Source organism: Staurois parvus, unplaced genomic scaffold (assembly GCF_062004578.1).
Source record: "Staurois parvus isolate SC_StPar_1 unplaced genomic scaffold, SC_StPar_1.0 ptg000017l, whole genome shotgun sequence".
NCBI lineage: Eukaryota > Metazoa > Chordata > Amphibia > Anura > Ranidae > Staurois > Staurois parvus.
In genome coordinates, this window is record NW_028317813.1 from 6,590,395 (window position 1) to 6,611,930 (window position 21,536).

Sequence of the window (21,536 nt, forward strand, 5' to 3'; positions counted from 1 at the left end):
TGATGTGGTGTGGAATGGGGAACGCACAGTGCAAAATACAGAATGGTGTGGTGTGGAATGGGGAACGCACAGTGCAGAATAGAGAATGGTGTGGTGTGGAATGGGAAAGGCACAGTGCAAAATACAGAATGATGTGGTGTGGAATGGGGAACGCACAGTGCAAAATACAGAATGGTGTGGTGTGGAATGGGGAACGCACAGTGCAGAATAGAGAATGGTGTGGTGTGGAATGGGGAACGCACAGTGCACAATACAGAATGGTGTGGTGTGGAATGGGGAACGCACAGTGCACAATACAGAATGGTGTGGTGTGGAATGGGGAACGCACAGTGCAGAATACAGAATGATGTGGTGTGGAATGGGAAAGGCACAGTGCAAAATACAGAATGATGTGGTGTGGAATGGGGAACGCACAGTGCAAAATACAGAATGGTGTGGTGTGGAATGGGGAACGCACAGTGCAGAATACAGAATGGTGTGGTGTGGAATGGGGAACGCACAGTGCACAATACAGAATGGTGTGGTGTGGAATGGGGAACGCACAGTGCAGAATACAGAATGATGTGGTGTGGAATGGGAAAGGCACAGTGCAAAATACAGAATGATGTGGTGTGGAATGGGGAACGCACAGTGCAAAATACAGAATGGTGTGGTGTGGAATGGGGAACGCACAGTGCACAATACAGAATGGTGTGGTGTGGAATGGGGAACGCACAGTGCACAATACAGAATGATGTGGTGTGGAATGGGGAACGCACAGTGCAAAATACAGAATGGTGTGGTGTGGAATGGGGAACGCACAGTGCAAAATACAGAATGGTGTGGTGTGGAATGGGGAACGCACAGTGCAAAATACAGAATGGTGTGGTGTGGAATGGGGAATGCACAGTGCAGAATACAGAATGATATGGTGTGGAATGGGGAAAGCACATTGCAGAATACAGAATGATGTGGTGTTGAATGGGGAACGCACAGAGCAGAATACAGAATGATGTGGTGTTGAATGGGGAACGCACAGTGCACAATAGAGAATGATGTGGTGTGGAATGGGGAACGCACAGTGCACAATAGAGAATGATGTGGTGTGGAATGGGGAACGCACAGTGCACAATACAGAATGATGTGGCGTGGAATGGGGAAGGCACAGTGCAGAATACGGAATGATGTGGTATGGAATGGGGAACGCACAGTGTAGAATACAGAATGGTGTGGTGTGGAATGGGGAACGCACAGTGCAAAATACAGAATGGTGTGGTGTGGAATGGGGAACGCACAGTGCACAATACAGAATGGTGTGGTGTGGAATGGGAAAGGCACAGTGCAAAATACAGAATGGTGTGGTGTGGAATGGGGAACGCACAGTGCAAAATACAGAATGGTGTGGTGTGGAATGGGGAACGCACAGTGCAAAATACAGAATGGTGTGGTGTGGAATGGGGAACGCACAGTGCAAAATACAGAATGGTGTGGTGTGGAATGGGGAATGCACAGTGCAGAATACAGAATGATATGGTGTGGAATGGGGAAAGCACATTGCAGAATACAGAATGATGTGGTGTTGAATGGGGAACGCACAGAGCAGAATACAGAATGATGTGGTGTTGAATGGGGAACGCACAGTGCACAATAGAGAATGATGTGGTGTTGAATGGGGAACGCACAGTGCAGAATACAGAATGATGTGGTGTTGAATGGGGAACGCACAGTGCACAATGCACAATAGAGAATGATGTGGCGTGGAATGGGGAACGCACAGTGCAGAATACGGAATGATGTGGTATGGAATGGGGAACGCACAGTGTAGAATACAGAATGGTGTGGTGTGGAATGGGGAACGTACAGTGTAGAATACAGAATGATGTGGCGTGGAATGGGGAAGGCACAGTGCAGATTACAGAATGATGTGGCGTGGAATGGGGAAAGCACAGTGCACAATACAGAATGATGTGGCGTGGAATGGGAAAGGCACAGTGCAGAATACAGAATGGTGTGGTGTGGAATGGGAAAGGCACAGTGCACAATACAGAATGATGTGGCGTGGAATGGGAAAGGCACAGTGCAGAATACAGAATGGTGTGGTGTGGAATGGGGAACGTACAGTGCACAATACAGAATGGTGTGGAATGGGGAATGCACAGTGCAGAATACAGAATGGTGTGGAATGGGGAATGCACAGTGCAGAATACAGAATGGTGTGGAATGGGGAATGCACAGTGCAGAATACAGAATGGTGTGGAATGGGGAATGCACAGTGCAGAATACAGAATGGTGTGGAATGGGGAACGCACAGTGCAGAATACAGAATGGTGTGGAATAGGCAACGCACAGTGCAGAATACAGAATAGGGCTTTGTAGAATTTGAAACAAACAGTGCAGAATGGAATGGAAAATAGGGAACACACAGCACAACATCAAAAGCTTTAAACAAACAAAATGGTGGCTGGTTACAGAGTCAGATCTGGGGCTCCGTGCAAAAGATGCAGGAAATGTACCCCAAGTGCCTGGTGCTAGAAATGCCCTCGAGGAGCAGTGAAGCACAACCCGTGTGGAGTATGGCAAAGTTTAGAAGTAAAGCCTGCATATGTAATGAACAAATGTGGCTTGACTTCACATTGATGCGATTATCTTTGGCAAGCTGATTTATGAAGCATGCATATATTAAAAACACTGACATAGCAACAAAAATAAGTATAGTAGTGGTAGTGCTTTTTGTAAACTTTGGTCAATGTGTTGAATGTTTTAGGTAGAAGCAGAATGTATGTTGTCTGTAGGGAAGTGGTTAAACAGCATTTTCTCTATGATGTTTTATTCATAACTCTAGAATATATGCTGCACAGCTGTACATCAGGTAGAAAAGACAAGAGTATACTTGTTAAAATGCAGAAACCGCACCGAGCAGATGGTAACCATAGTAGTAATACCCGTACAATCCAAAGCTTTCCTAAATGTTATCATCTGATAACGGATTACATCCATTGCCCCTTTAATGTCACGTAGCAGGAATCATAGGATCTGGCTGCATGTGTCTCCTATGAACACACACAAGTTGCCACCAAGTAACCCTCTGAGGTACATGACAGCACTGCAGAGATCCATGTTTCTCTTTCAGAGCAAAACGCTGCAAGCCACATTCCCACACACATCACTAGTCATGCCGATGCTGCCAGCAAAATCTAATGTAAATAAGTCTGACTGCCATCAGAGGGCTTGTTTAAAAATAAACCTTCTCATGATGCACCGCCAGACCAATGAACTGGTCCCATGAGTGACGTGGCAGGGGCCTGTCATGGGAATGTCAAGACTCAATGACATCAAAGAGGCAGACAAAAAATCCAAACGAGAAAATTAGCTTCCAATGGGGTATCCAACCAGCACAAATGAGGAGTAGCCTGCAGCAACCATTGCAATTTCCTTTGATGAATCAGGTATACATTAGTCTTTGAGCTGCCATGTTACATGCTATTACTGTCATCCTGTAAGTGGATGAGACAATATAAACACAAATACAGGCTTGGCAATGCTAATGCACTGAATGACTGACATTTTATGCTCAGCAAATTCCCACCAAGAATACTTTTCACTGCCACAAATCTACAGTACACATGTAACGACAAAAGTACAGGGCCTGCCATGGCTGATTTCCAATACAAAATACTACTTGACTTGCTGACATGCTCACCTCCTGGCTTTCAATTGGATTAGCTTCTAGCACAGCTAGAGAACTGACCACGCCGTGCTCTCCTGCCTAGTGTGGTCAGTTTTTAATAGGACAGCAGAGGGACTGGCAGGAACTCCAGGGATTTCACACAAAGGAAGCAATACTCCCTCCTCACTGGCCTACCTCACCGCAGGCTATCCCCACTACAGTCCATCATGAATGCTGCTGCCAGACTCATTCACCTTACTAACCGCTCTATATCTGCCACCCTCTCTGCCAATCCCTCCACTGGCTTCCCATTGCCCAATGGATAAAATTCAAAGCACTAATACTGACATAAAAAGCCGTTCATAACACTGCCCCAAATTACATAACCGATCTTGTCTCTAAATACAACCCAAACCATACTCTCCGCTCCTCGCAAGACCTCCTACTCTCTAGCTCATTTGTCTCCTCCTCCCATGCTCGTCTCCAGGCTTTCTCAAGGGCTTCACCCATCCTCTGGAACTCCCTACCCCAAGCTATCAGGCTGTCGCCTACTCTGCTCACCTTTAGGCGCACTCTGAAAACCCATCTCTTCAGGGAAGCCTACCCCTCCCCCAGCTAATACTGGAATCCACTACTCCTCCTACCACAGCTAATTACCTTTTGTACCACTATCCCCTCCCTCCTAGATTGTAAACTCCAAGGAGCAGGGCCCTCCTTTCCCTCTTGTATTGAACTGTGTTGTTACTGTACTGTCTCTCTCCATAATGTAAAGCGCTGAGCAAACTGTCAGCGCTATATAAGTCCTGCATAATAATAATAAAAAAAAAAATTCAGGACAGGATACTTTTTCATACAAGTACATGGTACAGCAGGCACATATCAGGAATATGAAATGTTGGGTTTACATATTCTTTAATATTAATAAATATCAGGAAAGTCACAACTCCTGCTTCGCATTCTTAATGCTGATCTGTGGATTGAAGCAAATGAATCAGCATGATAGCCATGTAGCTTGGATTTTCAGGAAAGCATAGCAATGGCAGACTGTTTCTCTTAAAAAGAACTAAACTTTTTTGTCTTTTTTAATGATCCTCTGTGTAATGCTGCTAACGTGGATGAGATGAGGCCTTACTGCACATATTGTGCATCAGCAGAATAACATTGATGTGCATTTATAAAAACTGCAGTAGCTGTGCATGGCAACCAATCAGCTTCTATCTTTCATGTTCAAAGTTTAACTGAAAAAAGATAGGATAGAAGCAGATTGGTTGCCATGCACCGCTGCTCCAGATTCTGTCAGCTGCAGTTTTGATAAATTCCCTTAATTGTCCTCTAAGACACCATTTTATCAGAACTGGTGTCATTGTAATTTTTTTGTCATTTCTCATACCACAAGAGAGCTACATTAAAATTAACCTGGTGTGAATGGGTATGTAAGCATTTATATTTAAAACAGAAAGAAAAAAATTGTGCTAAGGCGTAGATAATTGTTTAATCAGCAGCTTACACAGAACTCAGATACAAAGTACTCACAATTAGAACCAAACTGTGTAGCGCTATATCAAAATTAGCTGAAAAAATGTTGATATCTCAAAATCCTAAATAGACTTCTATAACAAGTCCCCAAAGTATACAGTGCAATATCTCTATTGAAGTGATTATTGTACAGGATTTATATAGCGCCAACAGTTTGCGCAGCACTTTACAATATAAGGGAGACAGTACAATTACAATACATTTCAGTACAGAAGGAATAGGAGGGCCCTGCTCGTGGAGCTTACAATCTAAAGGAAGGGGGAGGTGATACAAAATGTGATGATAGCAGGGGATGATCTGGCGGAGGTGATTCAAGTACAGTTCTTAGGTGGAGGTGGGGTAGGCTTCCCTGAAGAAGTGAATTTTCAAAGATCACCTAAAGGCAGACAGGGTGGGGGCTGACCGGACATGCTATGGTAGAGAGTTCCAGAGGATGGGAGAGGCTCTGGAGAAGTCCTGGAGGCGAGCGTGGGAGGAGGTTATGAGGGAGCTAGAGAGGAGGATATCATGGGAGGAGCGGAGTGGGCGATTTGGGCGGTATCTGTGGATGAGGTTGGTGATGTAGCTAGGGGCAGTGTTGTGGATAGCTTTGTAAGCTGTGGTTAGTATTTTGAATTTTATACGTTGGTTAGTGGAAGCCAGTGGAGGGATTGGCAGAGAGGGGCAGCAGTCGATCGGTTGGTAAGGTGTATGAGTCTAGCAGCAGCATTCATAACAGACTGAAGGGGGGATAGCCTGTGTAACGGTAGACAAGTGAGGAAGGAGTTGCAGTAATCGAGGCAGGATATAACCAAGGCGTGGATAAGTTGTTTTGTGGTGTCATTGGTCAGGAAGGGGCGGATTTTGGAAATGTTCCGGAGGTTGAGGCAGCAGGATTTAGCCAGTGAGTGGATGTGGGGCCCAAAGGAGAGGTCAAAGTCTAGGATTACGCCTAGAACCCTGGCATGAAGGGAAGGACCAATGGTAGTGCTGTTGATCTTAATGGTAAAGTCATGAGTGGGGGATCGGGGAGGAGGAAATATTACAAGCTCAGTTTTTGAAAGATTGCGTTTAAGGTAGTAATGTGACATCCATGCTGATATGTCACTTAGTAGATTTGTGATACGTGAGGAGATTGAGGGGGTCAGCTGGGGAGTGGAGAGATAGATCTGGGTGTCATCAGCATAGAGGTGGTATTGGAAGCCATGGGAGGTTATCAGTTGGCCCAGGGAGGAGGTACAGAGAGAGAAAAGGAGGGGCCCAAGAACAGAACCTTGGGGTACTCCAACAGAAAGAGGACGCGGAGGAGGAGGAGTATGTGACACTGAAAGTGCGCTGAGAAAGGTAAGAGGAGAACCAAGAGAGAGCAGAGTCACGGAGGCCGATGGAGAGATGGGTTGATAGTGATGCTATTGATCCTGAGGAATTATTATGAGCTCAGTTTTGGATAGATTGAGTTTTAGGACGTGATGTGACACCAGTCTGATATGTCTGTTAGTAAATCGGTGATATGTGAGGAAACTGATGGGGTGAGCTAGTAGAGAGATACATTTGTGTGTCATTAGCATAGACATGGTATTAGAAACCATGAGAAGCTATCAGCTGACCCAAGGAAGAAGTGTAGGTTGAGAAAAGGAGAGGTCCAAGGACAGAATCTTGGGGGACCCCGACAGTAAGAGGAGTAGGAGAGGAGGAAGTAGAGTTGTAAGTGACACTGAAGGTGTGGTGATATAGGTAAGATTCAAACCAACGGAGAGTACAGTTACGGAGACCAAGCTGAGTTTTTTGAGGAGGAGGGCGTGGTCAACTGTGTCAAAAAGCAACAAGGAGGTCCAAGAGTAAGAGTACAGAATAGTGACCATTGGTTTTAGCGGTTAGTAAGTCGTTTGTAAGTTTTAGGAGAGCAGTTTTTGTGGAGTGTTGTGGGCGAAATCCAGACTGAAGGGGATTGAGAAGGTTATTCTCAATAAGGTGGCAGCTCAGAGAGATTGAAGATATGAGTTAAAGAATGAAGGATACAGCCAGAGGGTGACCATAGTATTTGCAAGGGAACAGGGTCCAGGGGGCAGGTGGGATTTAGAAAAAAGTTTACCAAGCTCCTCTACAGTAGCTGGGTTAAACAACGGAAGTATAGATTGTGCAGGTGAACAAGGAGTGTAGGGTGAGGGAGATATCGCTACAGTGGAGATCTCATCATGAATTGTATCAATCTTATTTTTTAAATGATTAGTGATCTCCTGGGCAGTGAGTGAGTTAGTGGGTGGAAGTAAAGAAGGACGAAGTAGAGCATTAAAGGTAGAAAAGAGTTGATGGGGATTGCGTGAGAGGGTGTTAATGAGAATGATAAAATAGGTCTGTTTTGGCAGCGTGGAGACAAGAATTGTATTTTTGAAGGGCAGATTTATATTGGTGAAAGTCTTGCTGTGTCTTATTCTTACGCCATAAATGCTCAAGAGCATGGCTATGTTTTTTGAGGCATCTGGTATTGTCTGTAGGGCTGTAGCAGTCGGGGCCTAATTCTGTGTGTAGTGAGGAGGGCCAATGTGTCTAAGGTGGATGACAGTGAACTGTTGTATACAGAATTGACCAGGTTGGGGCAGGACAGGGCTGAGATTTTGTCATAGAGACAATCTGTTGCCGAAAAAAGGAGAAGGGTTAAGATAACGAAGGTTTCTATTGGTACAATAACTGTTCGGTAGTCGGAAGACCAGGAGGAGGAAGCCAAGGAGAGAGTGAAGCTAATAAGGGAGTGATCAGAGAGAAGAAAAAGAAAGTCGGTGAGGTTGCGAGGAGTGCATAGGTAGGAGAATACAAGGTTGAGGCAGTTACCATTCGAGTGAGTAGAAGCATGGGTCCATTGTTTTAGGTCAAAAGAAGTGGTTTAGAGGTAGCAGGAGTGTTAAGATTAAAAGGGATGTTGAAGTCACCAAGAATGATTGTGGGAATTTCAGAAGAGAGAAAGCACTTTACATATATATTGTACATTCATATCAGTCCCTAACCCTCTCAAAGGGCATACAATCTAAGGTCCCTAACTTGCATTCATACATACACATAGTAGGGCCAATTTAGACAGGAGCAATTCACTTACAAGCATGTCTTTGGAGTGTGGGAGGAAACCAGAGTACCAGAAGGAAACCCATGCAGGCAAAGAGAGAACATGCAAACTCCAGGCAGGTGGTGCCGTGGTTGGGATTCAAACCAATGACCCTAGTACTGCCAGGCGGAAGTGCTAACCATTTAGCCATTAAATTTGTGAAACAGTAAGAATTACCAATAAGAACATTGATAGTTATGAATCAGCTTCAGTTAGAGGTGGATTTTAAAAGCAGTATAGATTACCATATAGTAGTGCATGGTGAATTAACATTCATACATGGCATGGGCGAATGTACATACGGATATTGCTCACAGACATTTACCATATAGCAGTGCATATGGTGTCATCATGGCTTTATTATTGCATGACCTTTCCAAACCAGGAGATCAGGTAGTCTGCACTTCAGAGACAGATGCCTACCTTAAGGTCCCACTCACCTTGACCCTCCTTGTAGCTCCAAACCCTTTAAAAATATCACGCCTGTGCCTCGAATACTACATCTATTTCCCACCATCATAACCCTTACATTAACTTCAACTCTTACACTAACTCTCCATGTAACCCACACACTTAAGCCGGCTATAGATAGTTCAAATCTTTGCTGGTTCAGCTGGGACCAGCCAAAATTCAAACCATGTATGGGCAGGCTGAATGTACCCAAGTTGATTGATTAACTTGGGTAAAAACAGCCTGTCGGATTTTAAATGCGATTATTTTCTAGTGGCTATTATAGCCACTGGCAATAATCAAAGTGTTCTCCCAGTGGGGATGGCCCTGCGGAGGGATTCCTCCAAGAACACTAACTGTGTTGATGGGGGAACTGAGCAATTTTCTCTTGCAGGAAAGAAAATCGCTCCATCTATGGTCGGCTTTACCCTTACAATAATACCTTCTCTCCCCAGTAACACTAACCCTCCTTGTATCCCTGACATTAACTTCAACTCTTACACTAACCTTTTATAACTTCATCCCTTTTACCAATCCTCATCGAGGGGATTTTCTACCTTTGAGAGTGCATACAGGGAAAACAGGGGAATCTACTAATCTGATGACTATATAAAATTTTGATGTTTTCCCTCAACATATCTTCAAAATAAGGGGAAATCCAGGACATAAATTTCCATAAAAACTTACTTTTTTCAAGCTTGTTTTAACTGATTTCAACAATTAGTCATAGAAAACAGTGCAATGGTTGCCCTCGCAGGGGCAAGGCCTTCTGGCCCATTGTACAAAAGTCAAAAAGAAAAACAAAGTACATAAAAAGCATAAAACAATTACAATCATAAAATAAGAACCCAGTGAAAAGGGGTAAATCTCTTATAGCGTAAGGCTTGAGCAATACTAAGTCGGGTAAAAGGATGTTACCCATTGGGTATCCAGCAAGTGACAGGGCTAATATGTACATAGACCTTTAAGTAGAATTATCAACACCATTGTAGCAGTGGAGGGGTTATCTAACCAGCAAGACCATACCCTCTGAAACGTGCAGGGATACCCCCTATTAGTGTATATGGTTTGGTAAAAGGCCAGGTTGCTATTTATTAAACACATCCAGAATTGCACTGTGGGGGGGGGGGGGGGGGGAGAGGTTTGTTTCCAGCACATTGTAATTGCCTTATGGGCATAAAATAAATGCATCCAGAATTACACCATGGGGGAAAAGGTTTGTTTCCAGTGCATTGTAATTGTATTACGGGCATAGAATAACAAAAGACTCCAAAGAGATCGCCCAGCTACCCTGTTGCCTAATGATTCAACTAGACCCAGTAGACAATATTGTGTCTCAAGAGGTAACATAGTTACATAGTTAGTCCAGGTGAAAAAAAAGACAAAAGTCCATCCAGTTCAACCATAAGAAAAAAAAAGTTATAATCCTATACCCACAGTTGATCCAGAGGAAGGCAAAAAAACCAGCAAAGCATGATCCAATTTGCTTCTGCAGGGGGAAAAATTCCTTCCTGATCTCCCAAGAGGCAATTGGTTATTCCCTGGATCAACTTTACCTATAAATGTTAGTATCCAGTTATATTCTGTGTATCCAAGAAAGAATCCAAACCTTTTTTTAAGCAATCCACTGATCTGGCCTGAACCAACTCTTGAGGGAGTCTATTCCACATTTTCACAGCTCTTACTGTGAAGAACCCTTTCCATATTTGAAGATGAAATCTCTTTTCCTCCAGACGTAAAGAGTGCCCCCTTGTCCTCTGTGATGACTTCAAGGTAACGCTACACCGAGTTCACTCTATGTACCACTGAAGTATTTATACATGTTGATCATATCCCCCCTTAATCTCCTCTTCTCAAGAGAGAATAAATTCAGTTCCTCTAATCTTTCCTCATAGCTGGTCTCCTCCATGCCTCTTATCAGTTTAGTTGCCCTTCTCTGTACTTTCTCCAGTTCCCCAATGTTCTTTTTGTGAATTGGCGCCCAAAACTGAACTGCATATTCCAGATGAGGTATTACTAATGATTTGTACAGGGGTAAAATTATATATCTCTCTGGAGTCTTTACCTCTTAATACAAGAGAGGATTTTGCTCGCTTTAGAAAGCGCATCTTGGCATTGCATGCCATTATTAAGCTTGTGATCTACCAGAACCCCAGATCCTTCTCCACCATTGATTCCCCCAGTTGTACTCCCCCTAGTATGTATGATGCATGCATATTCTTAGCCCCCAAGTGCATAACCTTACATTTATCAACATTAAACCTCATTTGCCACATAGTTGCCCAATTAAACAGAGCATTGAGTTTGGCTTGTAAGTTGGAGACATCCTGTAAGGACGTTATTCCACTGTACAGCTTGGTGTCATCTGCAAAGACTGAAATGGGATTTTTAAATCCCAGACCCTATATTGTTTATAAATATATTAAAACATTAAGAAGTATTGTGATCCGCATCATAGTGGCAATAATTTGCAGCACAGCTTGCCAATACAAATGTACAGCAAGGCAAGACCAAAAAATGTGATAAAATTCATCAGACTGATGCTAGCAGTGCCAACAGGCTGGAGAAGTTAAAACGGAGTTCCATTCACACTGTAAAAAAATAAAAGTCAGCAGCTACAAAAACTGCAGCTGCTGACTTTTAAAAAACAGCCACTCACCTGTCCCACAATGTCCTCCTCACAGCCCATTTCTCCAGCCGTCTGGTGTTCCAGGAGCCGGCATCTTCATTGTGGGCACCCGGCTGTGACACTTTGTGGCTTCACAGCCGGATACCCACTGTGCATGTGCTAGTAGCACTGTACTTCCTGAATGGCTCCGTAGTCTTCTGGGACCTGTCACGTGTCCCAGAAGACTACGGTGAGGGAGGGTGGGAGGATAACTTCGGCCTCCGATCGCCTAGGCGATCGGGCGATCGTAGCGAAAGTGAGAGCGGGTACCTGTTAATTTTGGGTACCTTAAGGATCCCCAAAGGTGCCAATCCTTAATGAGGAACATAGCTCAGAGCTGGGTTTCTTTAGATCCGATGCATAAAGGATAGCCTCTAACTCGGAATAGGAGAGGGATACATATTGACCTGAAAACAACTGAAGACATGGGAAACCTGAAGGTATCCCAAGGTAGTAATATTAGAAGGGTAAATTAAATTTAGAACTGAGAATATGAAAGGGATGCAGACAATTATTTCCAATGTGTCCTAATGTTTTACTTTTATATTTGGTCCAGACCTGGGGATCAGGGATTTTAGTGAAAGGTGGAGGAGAGGGGTTCAACCATTAGGGGGTGTGGGGGGATAAAGTGCTAGAGGGGAGAGACTCCAAGCAGAGACCAGTTTTCCAGGCCCACGGGGGGTAAGCATAGAGGGGGTGAGGTTATGAGGTGACTTCAGACCTCTAAACAATAAAAACGGCCCTTTGCTAGCCTTTATCCGGCACCTGGGGACTATTCTTCCCACTGATATGAGGCACCAGGGCTTCTTTTCTCAAAAAATAGGTGCAGGAACTGCCCCCTCCTGAGTCACCTTCCAGTACCTTTAGAGAATACAGAACCAAGTATTATTTTGTGGTACTAAATAATTTGTTTGGAATTTGTTAACAAGAAAAGCAGAAAAATAGATCCCCTGCAGCCAGAAGCATTAGACCCCCCTCTTCTTCCCCAGAAACAATAGATTCCTACGGCGACAATGGACTCCCAAAACAAAATACCACCCCAGCAACAACATCTCCCAGCAGCCAGCATCAGTAAACTCTGCAGCAGCCAGAAACAAGAGACCTCTCCCCTCAACAGTAGATCCCTTCCAGCAACGATTGACCCCCATCAAAAATAGATCCCCCACCAGCAATGAACCTTCGTAGCAACAATAAACCACCACATAAAAATAGATACCTCTCAGTGACAATAGATCCCCAGCAGCCAGCAATAACAGACCATCCAGCACCCCTTGCCATTACATACATGCTGGCAGTGACTGTGTTCCCCCGTGCTCCCGCTGAAAAAAAAGCCCTGTGAGGCGCTATTTCTGATGGAGCAGTATTCCTTCCACTGATACCAATGATGGGGCACCATTCCTTCCGCTGATACCAATTATGGCACACTATTCCTTTCACTGATACCAATGGTGGCACACTATTCCTTCCACTGATACCAATGGTGGCACACTATTCCTTCCACTGATACCAATGGTGGCACACTATTCCTTCCACTGTTACCAACGATGGCACACTATTCCTTCCACTGATACCAATGATGGAGTACTGGTGTTCCCAGTAATACCAATGATGGACCACTATTCTTCCTCCTACTGACCAAAGGCGCTATGTCACTGACTACTAAACCTGAGGCAAGGTTTATTCTCACTGATGCTGGCCCTTGACATTTTCCAGCCCCATTGATCCCAATCCTGCCCCCCTAAAGTCTGAAGACTAGTAAACTTGCTCTTTGTTTAAGTTTGGAGACCCGTGGTCTATAGGATGGAATAGAGCCGTGTACATGACTGCAACCAATGTCCACTGCTTATTCTAAACAAATAAAAATAAGGGGGAAAAGTAAAGGGGAAAGATTATAGGACCATTAAGTAACAAAAGTGTATGGATTATTTTTGGATAATAAGGATATCATCTAGTGTCACTTTAAGAATGTTTTCAATAAGTTTTCTGCCTGCTACAATAAAAGATTCTTGTAATAAAGAGTAGATGGGAACTAGTGCAGAAAATATTACTGAATTAACACACAAGGACTTTTTTTTCTCAAACAGCTGCTGCTCTCAAGATCCTGAATCCAGGCGTGAATGTTAAATGGCCAGGTCTGTCTAATTTGGCCTCAATTTAATGACCCAATAGGAAACAGATTGACCAGCATGTTGCCAGCATAAGCCTGAATGCTCTTGCTGGTTTTGTATGGTACACAAAATATGCACAGAAGATGACACAATTAATTGAAGGATTACTACATTGCAGGGGGCTGCAAGCTTGACATGCTAAAGCTTCAGACAGCATCAAGCCACTTTAGTGTAAGTGTCTAAGGCACTGAGGCATTAACATATTCCGCTCATAAAATATCAATGCACAACTATCAGGATTAATAAATAAAGATATAATATTTTACAAAGTGCAGAAACTCATAGCAACAGTCAGAAGTCAATTCAATCATATTAAACTAAATTGTGATTGGCTGCAATTGGTTAGTGCAACAGCAAGGTGCATCACACAGTAACTGAAAGCCAATCAGAAATACATTTTCATCTGATTTAAAGATGAATTCCAGGTATGGATATTTTGCATAGTTGCATATATACCATAGCTGTGGGATTCTTGTGAAAGCTGGAAATCACTGTAGTAGGCATCGCTTACTGTACTGATCTCCACTAGCTTCCAGGTCCTGTGCCAAGTGGCTACCCTGGTGCTTACTGAACACAGGATGTTGCTTGCATGGCACCAATCAGAGAACGCTATGCATATTCTTTTTTACTCAATCTGAGTTTGAGGTTTCCAAAAACATATGATAGCAGGGAATACAGATACATTGAAAGAAGGCATATGAAGACAGGGTATCGGAGAACGACATTTGAACAATCAACAGTCAAAAATAATATGTTACATTGATCCGAATTGGCAAAATATGACAAAAGTGAATAACAGCTAGACAGGACAAGTAATCTAAGCATAGACAAGACAATAGCCCCTAGGCTCCATGACCCTAGAGGTAAGAGTCGTATTGTGTGGGGACACATTTCAGAGTATAATCAAGAATGATAAAAACATTGGAGAAAATGGTCATCTGATAAAAGGTATACCAAAAAAAAAAGGAAAAAAAAAAAAAAGATATCAAGTAAAGGAGGTAAAAGAAAGGAACAAGGATGGCTCACTCGTTCCACCATGGCTACACCAGAGAGGGGTCGGCACCACCAGCAACCCAGGAGTGAAATTTGGAAGAGTAGCGGAACATGGTCCAAGGGGTCCAGATAGAAGAGAACAGATCCGTTCTCCCCAATTCCCGCGCCAACAGGTGTTCAAGGTCATGTATAAAGTCCAGTTCATTAACCCATTCCCCTAGGGAGGGCACATTAGTGGATTTCCACTGTTGAGGAATAACTGCCCTGGTTGCAGCCACAAGGTGTCTCAAGATATCTCGTTTTACTGATTTTATAGATCCAGGCAGTATGGAGAGAAGGGTTAGCTCTGGGGATGGGAGAACAGATGTCATCATTTTGCAATACAAGTCAAAAATAGATTGGCAGAATTTCCAGATAGGTGGACAGGACCACCAAATGTGTAGCAGAGTATCTTGCGAGAGATGGCAATGCCAGCAAGGGTCGGGGACTGAGGGGTCGAAGTTGTGAAGAGGTGAAGGGCATCTGTACCATCGAGTTATCAACTTGAAACCTTTTTCCTGAGTTTTGGAAGCTGGGGATAGCGCGTGGGTCAAAATGAAGCATTTTTGTCAATCCAGAGGGGAAATATTAAGTTGCAAATCCACTTCCCAGGCATGGGTATAAGGAGGAAGATTGAATGATGATGCACAAAGAAGGATCGAGTAAAACTGGGAAACTACATGAGTGGGAAGTTCAGATTGGAGCAGGAGTAGTTCAAAGTTAGTCGGCAAAATGACAGCGTCGGAAACAGAGGAAAAAGAACGAACATAGGATACTACCTGTTGTTGCTGTAACCAGAGCAACAAAAGGTGGGAGGAGGGACATGGCAAGTGTAGTCCAAAGCAAGGAAGGGTCTGATCGAAGGACTTGGGCTAATCTCTGGTGGTCTTGTTTATTCCAAATTCCAAAGCTGGGGGCAGAGAGAACCGGGGGGAAAGCTGAGGTCCCAAAGAACGGAGTCATGGGCCCCACATATTTGGAGAGGCAGTAAGTAGACATTCCGTGTGCCCATACGCAAAGAACATGTTTAGTTAAAACACTAAGAGTTGAAAGGTTGGGGCGGCATAAACGTGGAATACTGGGTAATGCTTGGAGATCAGTAGGACACATGTGTTATTCTAATTGGACCCAGAGCTTAGAGGAGCGGTTATGAAACCAATCAAGGATTTGTACAAGAATGGCTGCTTTGTGGTAAAGTGAGGCGTTCGGGGCTCCCACTCCCTTAATTTTTGGAAGGGAAAGGATATTCCAACGATTCCTAGGACGGAGTGCTTTTCAGATAAAAGCGGAGAAGAGTTGGTGCAATTGAAAGAAAAACGAATTAGGAAGACATATGGGGATCATTTGAAAGAGGTATAAGAAGCAGGGAAGAACATACATCTTTAAAGTGTTTACCCTGCCCAACCAGGACAGACCATTGCTAGCGTAAGAGAACAGGTCCGCCTGAGTCCGGTTGAGAAGGGGTACAAAGTTCAGGGAATAGTCGGGACAAATCTGTGGGTATGTGAATGCCGAGATAACGAATATAGGAGGATCCAGTTTTGAAGGGGAAAGCCGAAGAGATGCGCTACAGGTCCTCTTGTGCCAGAATTTGGAATGCAGAGGGGCCACTGTCAGTCCACTGACACTGGGATTACCCCTTAAGGCTGTCGCCAGATGTTCCATAGTAAGGACATAGAGGAGAGGGCGTGTTTCGGATGGAGAGAACGAGCTAGGACACGTCCACATTTATCTTTGAATTTATAGCAGTGCAGCGCCATTTTGTCTGCAAAAGTACAAGCGAAGGCTTCATATAAATCTCGGAGTTGAGAGCGGGCTAAAGAAACTTCCGTGAGGGCTTCTGATGTTGGAGAATTTTTGTGCACCGTCTCCATAAGTCGGATTTTCTGCACCACGGTTGTGATAGAGGAAAAGCGTTTGCTCTTCAGGCAGGAGCCCAGTTGAATGATAGTTCCACGCAAAACTGATTTTAACACCTCCCACTGAAAGGGGAGAGAGGTAGTGTCAGCAGTATGATCCAGCACGAAGTTAGAAATGGTCTCAGAAATGCGAGCGACACATTCCTCATTCACCAAAAGTGAGTCATTTAAGCGCCAGGTCCACTCTTTCACTGCGGTAGAGGGTGGCATCACTGTTAGATCGGAGAGTGGTTAGACTACACCCTGGTTGTCTATGTTGCACTCTGGAGACCAATCCAGACAGCTGTGATCCACCAAAAAATAGTCAATACGACTACAAGATAAGTGAACTGGAGAGAGATAGGTATAATTTCGAGCTTTAGGATTCAAGACCCTCCACATGTCGACCAACCCCATATCGTACAGTGCATGTTTTAGAGCCCATAGTCTAGAGACGATCACAAAGTGGACGAGTCAAGTTGTGGGTCAAAGGTGAGATTGAAGTCCCCTCCCCAAAAAGTGTTTTCCATCTGTGAATCCAGACAGCGCCTGCAGAAAGCGAAGCATAGTAGGAACCTGATCAACATTAGGCAGATAAAAATTAGTAATCGTAAATTTAGTACCCCAAAGGAAACATTTTACAAAAAGATATCTCCCCTGTGGGTAAGCCAAGTGGTCCAAGAGCTCGATAGGAAGCGTTTTGTGGATTGCAATTGAGACACCCCTGGCCTTTTGGTCAGGGCGAGTACTGTGGAACCATCTATTAAAATACCTGTTGGAGCAGGAAGGGGTAGAATCTGGTCCGGAAATGCATCTCCTGCATTAAGAGCACGTGGACCCGTTGTTTACGCATTTGGTATAATATATATTTGACCCCATTTAGAGGCAATGTTAAGGCCATTGACATTGTAGGAACAAAAATTTCAATTTCGGTTGGGAAACCAGAGTGTGTGCCATGGCGGAGCGAGGGGGGAACGAAATATCACGAAGTAGGCATGACTGTGCCTATCCTATGGAGGAGGAGAGGTCAAGTCTGGATAGTCTGACATGTGTTCCCAACTCCACGACGGGCATACATATTGCATGATACCCATAGTACATTACATTGGCATAGAAGGAGAGGTGAAAACACAGGTATGGCATTAGGTGTTGAACCACAGAAGAACAAAACATGAATAAACATAAGTAAAACAATACAGATAAACAAAACTTGCTGAGGAAACCTGCAGTGGAAAGGTGGGGGGGGGGGGCCTTCTAAATATGGGAAACAGGGCCTTGGGGCAGGAGGGCAGCAAAAAGGAAATAATAGCATCCTCGGATGCTCCCAGTCAGGTCTGCCCCAGCAACACCCTCCATGAGTATAAAGCTGTGGGCGATAGCAACAGGTTCAGTGGTGAAGCCCAATAGTTGAAGGCGGGGGCCAAAAAGACCCCAGTGCAAAGATCACGGAGGTCACAAAGGTCATGGACCAAGTGGGGACAATGCCGTCAGAATAGACAGTATTACGGTCAAAGACCGTTCAATGCCCTGGCCAAATAAACCTTAAAGTGAAGGGCAAGTGAGGGGCTAACCCCAGATACAAACAAGCAGTTCATTTAGAGAGGGACCCTAGGTAGAAAGATGGAGTTCATGGCTAACTGCGAGGAGGTAGCTCAGTGAGGATGCGACTTAAGCAGACCGAGCGCGACACCTTTGGCGCCTGCAGCATTGCGGAAGAGTGGTCGAACCAGGAAGACAACGTCGATCATCTAATGGGTCCAGACAGTTGGGAATGTCCACCGGATCTTGTTCAAGAAACAGGAAAAAGTCAGATAGTTGGTCTGGCTCGGTGAGCAGAAATTTACGGTCACCACGGATGACCCGAATGCTGAATGGGTGTCCCCAGGTATAGGTACACCCAGCGTGATGTATGAGCTCCAATAGGGGTCTGACCACTCTTCTCATGTAGAGTGGGTCTGGATAAGTCAGGGTAAAGATGAAGCGAGGTGCCATCAAAATCCACTGGACCCGAATGCCAAGCCTTGCGCATATTGTCATCAAGGTATAATAATGAACTCGACATATGACATCTGACAGTCCAACTGGTTACCGATAGGGTCTACAGAGTGGGGGGCCCTATCTAATTCTATGCGTGTTGTAGCGTTTCTGCCCAATACCTGGTTAAGGATGGCGATGACGGTAGGCTTCAGGTCTGACCCCGAAGTCGCCTCAGGGATACCGTATCCATAGGTTTTCTGCGACTATTTTCACTGTCCTCTATGCGAAGCTGATGTTGGCAGAGGCGCATAAGGCGCAATGAGGAGGCGGATTCCAAGGCCAGAATCCGCAAACTGTGGTCTTCTTGGGTGGTAGATGGGGCCGAGATGGCAGAAGTGGAGGCTGACACTCACTGTTTTAAAGCATCCAATTCCTGGTGAAGAGAGGGTTCCAGCTTAGAAGCCCAGGAGTCAAAATCTGCCCAGAAGGCGGTAAGGAGGGCCGCAGTCACTGAACTTAGTGACTCCCCCACGACTGATCTCATGGGCGGGAAGGAGCCATCACAGCGGGGTGCATGCAAAGACTGGACGGTGATCCCAGCCACATTAGCTGCCGCGGGTCGAGCGATTGGCAGGATTGGGGCGGAGTCACAGTCAGCCGGGGAGGGTGTGGAAGCCGAAGAGTTTGGCTGCGGCTTGGTCGGTGTGATCTTGTCCCTGATGGCCCGGGTTTCAGAAGAGACTGTACGGAACAAATATTGCTGAATGGAGCTCTGGTGTGGCACAATAGGATCTGCTGGGTGAGAGCTGTGTGCCAACATAAGGATGACGGGTGCAGAGTCAGTGAAGATAGCCCGTATGGGTCGGGAGGGCACAGAGCTCAGCGGGACACGTCTTCAGCTTTCCATCGTTGGCCATGCCCCCACTATGCATATTCCTAATGAATGCAAAGTGTTTTTTGGTTGAACAGGGTGGAGGTTGTGACATCAGAACCTGGTCTCTCAGTCTTGTCCAATCATTGAGAAAACGCTAAACATTCTGTTGAGGGTGCCCATACCAAGTGGGTGATCTCCAAGGCAGCTGCTTGGCATAGAACCTGGTAAGCAAGTGGAGATTACTGTAGTAGTGGTGCCTGCTACAGTGACATCCAGCTTCTACATAGACCAGCCAGGTATGGTAGATACATGGTTACAAAGGTCCAAGCTTCATCAATGTAACCATCAAAGATTAATTCCAGATATGGGTATTTTTAAAGTGTATTGGCTGCTATAAGTTACTGTACTTTGCACATCACCTCCCCTTTCCTGAGCAATAGCCAGGTCTATTTTTCATACTACAACTCTAGTCATTTGGCTGCTCTCATGCAAGAGATTCTGCAGAAGTAGTCTGCAGAAAAGGCAGGATCCAGTAACAAGGACATGGCTCATGGAGGATATACACCAGCTGTTAACATACAGCAGGGTAACCAAATGAAGTAAGCAGGGAGGACAAGATCTCATGTTTAGCAAAGTTAATGTTGTCTAGCAGTACAGGTTTTGCATTGTTTTTTGGGAATATACAGATGAGGACTGGTTCTCTTTATAAACATCTGTTCTTAGGAGAAAAAAATCCTGCCTCATGGTTTGTATTGTAGTTAATTCCATCCCACATTTAGGAATGGTATCACATAGCCACCAGAAATTATGATTCACAAGTGTTAGGGAAAGTACTCAAGATTTGGCTCCATTAAAGCTGCAGCAAATTGCACAGCAGCTGTCAAAGTCTGCTCGTGCCAAGAATTGGCACTGACAAGGGCTTCCCCAACACTGATGATTTGATCTGTGTATGAAACAACTGTCACCAAGACCAATGCAGCAGAGCGTAAACCCAAAAAACATGACTGTTACAGGATTCAAAATGGCAATGTAGATCTTGGATGTAGCATAGTGGGGAATACTTGGAAGCATTTTCATTAGTATATGGGAAGTCCATGCAAAATTAAAAAACGGTCTTTAGTCTGGTTAGACATTTAAAAAAAATCTATTTTAAAAGATTGTTAGAATAACTAAACAAAGGAAATTAACAGATTCTATGCTAAACCGTGTGGATGGATGAACCTCCTACTGCAGCTATTTTATTCGGACATCCAGTACCACTGGCTGTCAGAATACTCAAAAAGTGCCTGCATGTGATCGCAGGTGTTGTGCAGCTCCAATTTCTGCCAGGCTTCTTTGATTTTTCATTAGGAACTGGAGGAAATTTGCTCAGTGTATAGCCGGCTTTAAAGATTATTGGTGTTAATTAAGTCAAAAGAATAATTGCTGCTGTTCTACTATTAGATACATGGCATTGGCAGACATTTCTCCCCAAACAAATGCTTTGCCAGAGATAACGATCCTGCTAATATAATTGCTGGGCTATCTGTATGCCAAAAGGTAATCAGATTTCTTCTTGCAGACCTATGGGTAAGCTTATGTTTTAGAGAAATGGAGCAGACTCAATCTAAATCTGTCTTCAGAAATCATGTGTCAACTCCAAAAAATTACAGATACAAAAACAAAAAGCAACACAAACGGACTTCTTGCATGTAGTAAACCCCAGAATATTTCATTTTTTTTCCTCAACATTCTACAAACAATACCCCATAATGATTTCATGAAAGAAGTTAGTTTTGAAATCTTTGCAATGTATTCAAAATAAAAAACAAAAATAAAAACACATGTACAGCCTTTGCCATAACACTCAAAATTGAGCTCTGGTGCATCCTGTTCCCACTGATCATCCTTGAGATGTTTCCACAACTTGATTTGACATGATTCAGAAAGGCATTAACTTGTCTACACAAGGACCCACAGTTAACAGTGCATGTCAGAGCAAAAACCAAGCCATGAAAGTCCAAGGAATTGTCCGTAGATCTCTGAGACAGGATTGTATCAAGGCACAGATCTGGGGAAGGGTGCAGAAAAATTTCTGCAGCATTGAAGGACCAAACGAGCACAGTGGCCTCCATCATCCGTAAATGGAATAAGATTGGAAACACCAGGAATCTTCCTAGAAAGGGCCGCCTGGCCAAAATGAGCGATCGAGGGAGAAGGGCCTTAGCTAGG